Source organism: Lemur catta, chromosome 10, assembly GCF_020740605.2.
Source record: "Lemur catta isolate mLemCat1 chromosome 10, mLemCat1.pri, whole genome shotgun sequence".
Lineage (NCBI taxonomy): Eukaryota > Metazoa > Chordata > Mammalia > Primates > Lemuridae > Lemur > Lemur catta.
Window position 1 is genome coordinate 40,010,861 of NC_059137.1, and position 9,731 is coordinate 40,020,591.

At 33.5% G+C, this 9,731-nt stretch overlaps 1 non-coding gene across 1 annotated transcript; it reads left to right on the forward strand.

Annotated features, from left to right (window-relative positions):
- Positions 1-8,746: 8,746 nt before the first annotated feature.
- Positions 8,747-8,810, forward strand: LOC123646770. The gene has a single exon (XR_006738023.1). It is a non-coding gene; the product is annotated as a U7 small nuclear RNA (small nuclear RNA).
- Positions 8,811-9,731: the final 921 nt, after the last annotated feature.

A 9,731-nucleotide genomic window follows, 5' to 3' on the forward strand; every position in this document is an offset into this window, starting at 1 on the left:
CTTGTGTTTCCTTCCACATTCAGTAGTGTACCCAAATCATGTTTCATAACATGTTCCCTTTTTACTAAAACCAAAAACCAACACTAAAAAACTGGTAGAATTCTGACCAAAAGTAAAAATGCATTTTAATATATAATTGAGAAGAGGAGCTAGTATCCTGTTCATCAGTACATTGTTTTTCTTCTTCATATATGAGGAATATGAATGGAGCAGTCCGAGGAAAAAGCATAGATCAGCCAATAAGATTGATCACATTTTTAAGAGAATAAGAAATCTGCAAACATTACATAGCCTTGGTGCTTGTCATAATATAAGCTTTATTGTGATTATTAGAAATATTGGAAGTGGGGACAAAAATGTGAAAATGATAAGATTGAGATCTTAATATTGTACTCAGAATTAGCACAGTGGAAAAATTTAATTTGGGAAAATATAATACAAATTATGTTGCTATCAATATAACATCAAAATGGCTTTGGGACTCAGATTAAAAAAATGTAAACATATATAGCATCTATTTGTTATTCTTTAGGGAATCGAGGCATCTTTAGAGAATACTTTCATATTTCTTTGTAGGGCCATTCAAATGTTACTGATACCACTGCTGATTTCTACATGGAGGATTGTATAGTCCTGATTTATTCAGTAACAAATCTCTATTGTAATATGTTTCTCCAGAAAAGAAGGTAATTGTTTTTGGACAAGTCCACAAGAAATCCTTTTAGAGCAAGATTTTGTTTGTTTGTTTGTTAGTGTTATTAAAAACCATCTAATCTATTGTGATGACTGCAGGACTTTTTATTATGTAGCAACTCAAAAGATTTGCTAGACTATATACAAACATGCATATACATGCATATATACTTATATACATAGATATATAAATGAACATGTATATATGTATGAATATTTGTATGTGTATATATGTATAAATATAAAAAACATTTTCTAAATACATATGAAGACAACTGGCTTAGAAAACATAGGGTTTTAGCAGTTGTGTATTTGTTTCATACATTTTACCAGTCTGGGAAACCCATAATATTAGACTGAATATTATATTTTCTTCGACTATTCAATGAATTTCAACTTATTTTTGTGTTAAATGACAATTATGTTTTAATCATATGTAAGTTTTCATAATAATAACTAATTCATTGTCTCCATTATAATTCTAAAGCAAAATTAGCCCTATTTTATTTTTTTGTAAATCATGATAATTATAAATCAATAAAAGGAACAAATAAAGATATATTAAGAGGAAGCATTGAATGTTAGTGTTTAAGCACTTGGGCTCTGCAGTAAGGTTACTTGGATTGAAATTTCAGCTCTACACTCTCTTGCCATAGTACATTGAGCAAGTCACTTTACATGTCTAAACATTTGTTTCATCAAATATAGAATAAGAATGATGCTAGCTCCTACATTAGAATATTTTGGTGAGTATTAAATGTAAAGATTAATGTAAGACACTTCACAAACTATTTGCACATAATATGCAATCAATAAATGGTGACTGGTTAAACAGAAAATACAAAACACAATTATTTTATTCATATTTAAATTTTTAATTACATTAAAATTAAAAAATAATGATATTAATATGTAGTTTTCCATCTATCCAATGGGCAATCTAAAAGTTTGATAATACTTTGTATGTTGGGAATCAAGCATTTCTACATTATTGATAAAAGTAAAAGTAAAAATTCTTTGAATGGAATACAATTAATTCTTCTTAAAAAGCAGAAAATAATAGATTCTGAAAAAAAAGAACAGAGAATATAGTCCAATATTTTATGACATTAATCATCTCAAGGTATTTTCAAATTCTTTATCTTCATAGAATAAAAGACCAAGAAAACAGAAAAAAATCATAAAAGCTAAGCAGAATCTTTGACTATCTTACAATGTAAATATCCCAGGTCTCTAGTTGAGTCCCCTAAAAACCTATGTACTACTGAAAGCAAAACAAAACAAAAATGGAAATAGACTAGTCCCTTTGAAGTCTCAAGCCCAGGCTCTCGTATACCTGTTACAATCGTCACATGAAAATTAAATTCTTTCTGGAAGAAGATAACATCATTTTTAGCTTCTAAAAATTTTCATATATATGAGCACTATTATATCAAAACCTACTAGATACACCTAATTACAACACTAAATTATCTAAAACCAACAAAAACATTCTATAAAAACAGAGTCACATGTGATGAAAACTCTGGAATTATTAAAAACATTAAAACAACTGTAACTAACTTTAGCCGACAAAAGGAGAAATTTCATGTGAGAACTGTAATATGAGAAATAACAAATTGTGTAATCTAGAAATTAGGAAAAACACAGTGATTAATTATAAACGGTCTTTTTAAAAGAAGATCAGATGAACCAAACAAGAATCAGTAAACTACAATGTAAGTCAGTACAACAGGAAGGAAAAAAGGATAGAAAATGGATAAGATAACATAAGAAACAATTGAGACAAAAATGAAATTGCCAATTATCCTAATTACATTACCAGGAAGCAGGGCAGGGTGATGTGAGGCAGGACAAAGGGAAGAAGGATATTAAGGAAAGATTCAGAAGGAGGTGCAAACCCCAAATACAATGAATACAAAGAAAACCACACCTGGGAAAAGCACTGCAAATACTGAAAAAACAGAAGAGCAAATCTGAAAAGCAGGCAGGGAAAAAGCAATACTACCTTCAAATGACCAATAAGAATGAAAGCTGAATTTTTGAGAGAAACATCTGTACATAAAGTAATTATATCCTTATAGTTCATTATCTTTCATTTGGAAATATAAGTATTAATTTCAATTACCATATTATTTATGGCAAAAGTCAGTATTTCTTACAGAAGTAGTGATGGTCATTTAGATGTGATGCCATTAGCCCTCATCAGGGATAAAGATTTTATTAGCCCAGCTCTTGGAAGTGCTACTGGCAACCAGCACTCAGCTGTCAGCCCTTATCAGAGATGGCCTCAACATCGCCCTAGACGAAGATGAAGACCATCACCAAAGGTCATAACTCCTTACTAAGTTGGCCCTCACCAGTGACCACTCAACACAGGGTTAAAATATCCTGTTTTCTTGTTCTAACTTGGGACAACTCTGATGGGTCGTCCCATCTTTCTGCTCCCTCTCTGCAGGGATGGATGAGCCATTCCACTGAAACTGTGTATTCACAGATATTAATATGTGCAATTACCACTATGGTCAATTTTAGAACATTTTCATCATTTCAGAAAGAAATCCTTAACCCTGTAGCTATCACTGATTCCCCTGTTCTAATCCTCACACCCAGCCCTCAACAACTATTAATCTGAATTCTGCCTCTGTGGATCCTTATTTTGGACATTTCATATGAAGGCAATCACATATGTGTATTTTTTTCACAATCAAATTTGGTTTATTTCAAGTTTGTACCAAAATATATTCCAGACAGCTCTTCAGATCATAGTTTTTACAGTTTCATAAACCCTATGCCATGACTATCATTTCAAGAGCTTCCAGACACGAAATCAAGTGGTCCAGCCCAGAAATACAGGTAGAATCCACATGATAGGTGATAAGTCAGCAAAATCTGTGAGCTGCTCTGACTTCTCCTTTTACCCCACTAAGTAGTGATCTTAGAACTGTGTATATACAGGTGTTGAGTATTAGTGAAAAAGATTAGAGAGTGACAAGTTCTGTGCTTTGTTCCTGTAGCTTGTCCATCCACTTCACCAGCACAGTGCTGCTACTTCATCCTCTCAACTCTAGCAGCCTTCAGGGCTCCACCATTCTTAGCCCTAGGACAGGTGCTAGACTAGCCTTGAGTTTTCAAGAATTCATTTAAGGGGAAGAACAGGCCACAGGTACTTCCCCAATTTTAGATTAGGTAAGAGATTAGAATAAATTAACTGATTGACAAAAGATTGGATAAATGGTATGTGTGCGTGTGTATATACGTATGTGTGTACGTGTGTGTATATGTGTTTGTACCCTATTTGGATTCCAAATGGAGATAGTAAAAGAGCTAAAACTTTGATCAGTATTTATATATAATTTTTCTCATACTGGTTGCTATACAGGTTGGCAATTATAACTTGTTCCCATAGGAACCTCCAAACTATAGCATCTCTCTTCAAATCTAGAGTTGTTTGTTAAGAGCTATCTTTTATGAGACAGATAACAAAAGTCCTCACAGTGGATATAAGTATATAAATAGTACTTTTACAAATTTCATAATAAATGAATATTATATTAGTATGCTCAAGTTTGCTATACCAAAATACCATAGACCGGGTGGCTTAAACAATAGAAATTTATTTCTCACAGTTCTAGAGACTGAAAGTGTGAGATCAAGGTGCCACCAGGGTCAGTGTCTGGTGAGGACTCTCTTCTTGAGTTGCAGATGACTGCCTTTTGTCTGTGTGCTCATATGACCTTTCTTTGGTATATGTGGGTAGAGGGATAAGGACAGAGAGGAAACAAGCTCACAAGTATCCCTTCTTATAAGGGCACTAATCTCATCATGAGGGCCCCAACCTCACGGCATCACCTAAGTCTAATAACCTGCCAAAGGACCCTCCCCAAAATATCATCACATTGAGGGTCAGGATTTCATGATATGAATTTTGGAGGAAAATAATCCAGTCCACAGCACATATATTTCAAAACCTCTGAATACCTTCAGACTTTGAGAAAATCTTTTCAAACAAGAGTTAGAAACAGAGTAATTAAAAAATGTGATAAGAGTAGCCTTATGATCACAAAATTCATCCTATGATGATTTACAGAATGTAGACTAGGAAAATGTCAGTTTATGCCACTAGGAAGGACATAGCTTTTACAACCAAATATTAGACAATTTTCAAGAGTCTCTGTAGCACATTTATTCAGTTGTCTAGCATGGTAATAAACCACTCTAATTATTTGCCAAAATGTCTCTACTTTTTAGTGTGATAAATTATTGCTTGTCTTCCGTCCATGGCTAGATTTGAAGATTTTAAATTAGTTTTCTGAAATAGAAAACTTTGTATAAAAGCATGATATCCTCAGTTGAAAAAATTGACCAAATCTTGACAAACTCAAAATTAGAGAGAATATATTTATTTTATATGACACCTGAGCAAAATTTAAAATAAGTGAAAATGAGAATATTTAATAGTATTAAAATGAATTATCATACCAATAATCCTAAAATATATTAAAAAATAAACAAAATATCTGAATATAAAAATGCTCTTCAAATAGGCAAAGTAAATAAACAATTTATAAAAGAAATAAATAGATAAAATAATAGTTTAGTTACTTAAATACCAATATTTGTTTAAAACCAAAATATTTATCAGGAGAATTATAAAAGAAATCCTCATTTTTAATGACATTCAAAAACAAACAGTTTGGTATATTTTTAGCATAGCCTGGCTCTATAGTAATAACTGTTATACTGAACATTTTAAAAACTAACAGGAATTTACAAGCACTATTATAATCTCAACATAATGATTAAAGTTGCCGTTTTCTCTAAGGCTGGCTCTTGTGTTTCACTTTGTCATTTCATATTAGGGTGAAGACATTTTAATATTTGTTTTTATATTTGCAATTTGATGTTACAGGTATTAAAGTATAATATTAAATTCCACTTTTCCCATCAACATTGTTCTCGTCTCTTTCTCCCTCTGTTTTGCTGTCATTCATTATCCTGCATCTTCTTCTAACATGCTAATTTAGTTTCTATGTATTTGTTCTTCCTCAAGATGGAAGAAAGTTGTCATTAGCAGGTGGGAAATATTATTTTTGTCATTTTCATCACGTTGCCAATGTGCCATAAAAATTGCTTCTTTAATGAGGATTGACAGCAAATACAGAGAATGCATTCTAGAAAATCAACTGAAAGGATCATTTTTCATTTATTATCTGATTGTACAACTGTATAATGATACATACATCATGTCAGTATCATAGTAAACAACTCAAATAACTCAACACTATTTTAAAGCATTTTCTTACTCCTTATTATGACATTTAAAAGTAATTGTCAGCCACTGTGAAAATGAAAAAAAAATGTCCAGTGTTCAAGCTTCATGAATAATTTAATATAACAGTATAAGATATTTCTTATGCCAGAGGTATCTGAAAGTGTGCACATTTCCTACATAGTCAGTTTTTAAAACTTCCTATTTGAATGTATATTAATTAATCAAAGACCACAGAATTAATCGAGGGGTAGGATATGTGAGGGGAGGGAGTATATTTGAATGAAAGTACATATGTTTAATCCTAACCTTAATTCTTGCCACTGATAGACTATTTTTGACTGGTTTCTTTCAAATTTGAGACAATACCCTTCAAAATAGCAACAAAGAAAATAAAATACTTAGGAATATATTTAACTAAGGAGGTAAAGGACCTCTATAGGGAGAACTACAAAACACTGAGGAAGGAAATCGCAGAACATGTAAATAGGTGGAAAACCATACCATGCTCGTGGATCGGAAGAATCAACATTGTTAAAATGACTATACTGCCCAAAGTTATCTACAGATTCAATGCAGTCCCTATTAAATTACGAACAACATTTTTCACAGATATAGAAAGAATAATTCTACGCTTTGTGTGGAACCAGAGAAGACCCCATTTAGCAAAAGCAATTTTAAGCAACAAAAACAAAATGGGAGGTATTAATTTACCAGAGTTCAAACTATACTACAAAGCTGTGATTATTAAAACTGCTTGGTATTGGCACAAGTGCAGGGACACAGACCAATGGAACAGAACAGAAAATCCAAATATAAAACCATCCTCATATAGCCATCTAAACTTTGACAAAGCAGACAAAAACATACTCTGGGGAAAAGATTCCTTATTTAGTAAATGGTGCTGGGAAAACTGGACAGCCACATGTAGAAGACTAAAACAGGACCCACAGCTTTCACCTCTCACAAAAATCAAATCACGGTGGCTAATGGACTTAAATCTTAGGTGGGAAACTATTAGAATTCTAGAAGAAAATGTAGGAAATACTCTTACAGACATTGGTCCAGGCAAAGAATTTATGAAGAAAACCCCTAAGGCAATCACAGCAACAACAAAAATAAACGAATGGGACCTGATTAAATTAAAAAGCTTCTGCACAGCCAAAGAAACAGTCACGAAAATAAACAGACAGCCTACAGAATGGGAAAAAATTTTCGCATACTACACATCAGATAAAAGACTGATAACAAGAATCTATTTAGAACTCAGGAAAATCAGCAAGAAAAAATCAAACAACCCTATCAAAAAGTGGGCAAACAACATGAATAGAAATTTTTCAAAAGAAGATATAAGAATGGCTAACAAACATATGAAAAAATGCTCAACACCCCTAATCATCAGGGAAATGCAAATCAAAACCACAATGAGATATCACTTAACTCCAGGGAGAATGGCCTTTATCAAAAAGTCTCAAAACAACACATGTTGGCATGGATGCGGAGAGACAGGAACACTCAAACACTGCTGGTGGGACTGCAAACTAGCGCAACCCCTGTGGAAAGCATTATGGAGATACCTTAAACAGATTCAGGTAGACCTACCATTCGATCCAGCAATCCCTTTATTGGCCATCTACCCAGAAGAACAAAAGTCGTTCTGTAACAAAGACACCTGCACCTGAATGTTTATAGCAGCACAATTCACAATTGCAAAGATGTGGAAACAACCCAAATGCCCATCAATCCACGAATGGATTAGTAAACTGTGGTATATGTATACCATGGAGTATTACTCAGCTATAAGAAATAACGATGATATGACATCTCTTTGGTTCTCCTGGAGAGAATTGGAACCCATTATATTAAGTGAAGTATCCAAAGAATGGAAAAACAAGCATCACATGTACTCACTAGATAACTGGTTTCCCTGATCATCACCTAAATGCACATCGGGGAAGGATACCAATTGGATATCAGACTGAGACGGGGGGGGGGGGGGGGGGGGGGGAGGGGGGGAGGGGGGGCGGGGATGGGTGTATGCCTAAATGATGAGTGCCTTTCGTACCGTCTAGGGAATGGTCATGCTTGAAGGTGCTGACTCGGGGAGGTGGGGGGTGGGGGGAGGGGATGGAGGTATGACTACATGGTGGGTGTCAGGCACACTGTCTGGAGAATGGACACGCTTGAGGCTCTGACTCAGGGAGATGGGCGGGACATTGTCAATGTATATAACCTGAACTTATCTACCCCCATGATGACCAAAAAAAAAAAAAGAAAGTCAAATTCAGTCTATGTTTGATTCTCATGGAATCTCAAAATGATGAATTCCAAATAAAACTGTATTAAGCCTTAGTTTCTCATATAATATGGTTTTTCTAACAGTTCATTTTACGATAAAATGAAGAATAAACTCCAACTTTGATGAAGTTGAAATACACCTTTTTTTAGCTAAGATACATATTATTATTTGCGTAGCATGCCTTTTGTTTCCCACAAAAATAGGACAAAAGAAAGTCAAATTCAGTCTATGTTTGATTCTCATGGAATCTCAAAATGATGAATTTCAAATAAAACTGTATTAAGCCTTAAAAAAAAATTTGAGACAATAACAAAATCCCAAGGTGATAACCCTTCCTTAAGTTAAATAACACATACTCTGGTACATAGCTATCTGCATACCTATTTCTGAACCTCCAAACTTGTCGTCCCTAAAAGCATCCTTTTATTATACACATATTCTTCTTAAGATTGGTCTTATTTTCACGATTTCAAAAAAGTATAGAGTGTTAGAGCGCTTTTAGAATTTGTCTAGCAGGTTTTTCAGTTTTCACCAGAAACTTCCCCAAAATAAAAATAAATTAAAGAGTACATACTATCACAAGATATTTCAGTATTTAGAGTCTAGTTTTAAATAGTTATATATAGTTCTAAAGGCCTGTGACTTTATTATCAGCATCGTTAAATTATATATAATTCAAGTCAAATTTTTATAACCTTAATCTAAACATTATACCACTAGATGGAGTTTTGAGTTTTGTATTGGATTGTTTGGTGCATGCTATAGAATTTCAGAGAAAATTATTTTACATACTTATACATACAAGCAAGGATTCATCAGCATCCTGTGCTATCTTTCTCTGAACAATTATTAGGATCAGTAATAAAATTTAATTTTAAAATGTTCTTCTGTGACTGTCATGCGCTAGTCCTGAGAAGAACACTCACAAAACATAGCATAGCATTAGCTTTGGAAAGGTGAAATTAAATAAAATGTAAAACATTGTGGAAATCTGTTGTGTTCAATGACAATCTAGAGCTAATACTCTGGAATGACATTTACCATTACTGCACAGGTGTTTTAGTGACCACTGACCTCAAAATTAAAAAAAAAAATAAAAATAAAGTAAAACCTTTCAACTACTTTGTCACTGTTATCAGCAGCCAGCACATGGGCCAAATGTGTGCTGGTGACAGGCACCAGTAACTCATGCTATCTCCCTTTTTCACCAGGAATTGATTTAACCACAACCTATCTAGTAGAATTTCAGGAAAGGAGTTGTAAGTAGTGCCTTAAGTACAATGTCTAGGATTCTTAAATCCCAGGAGGGATGGGGATATATATGTATGCCATCAGGCAAGAAAATCTATACTGGCCAAGTTAATAGGCAAGAAAACCTGCATGTGTTAATAGACGCTATGCTTAGATAGCAGAGCATAAACAAGAAAGTGTGAGTAAGGTTTTTAGGTTAAAAAGAATTGCTTCTAT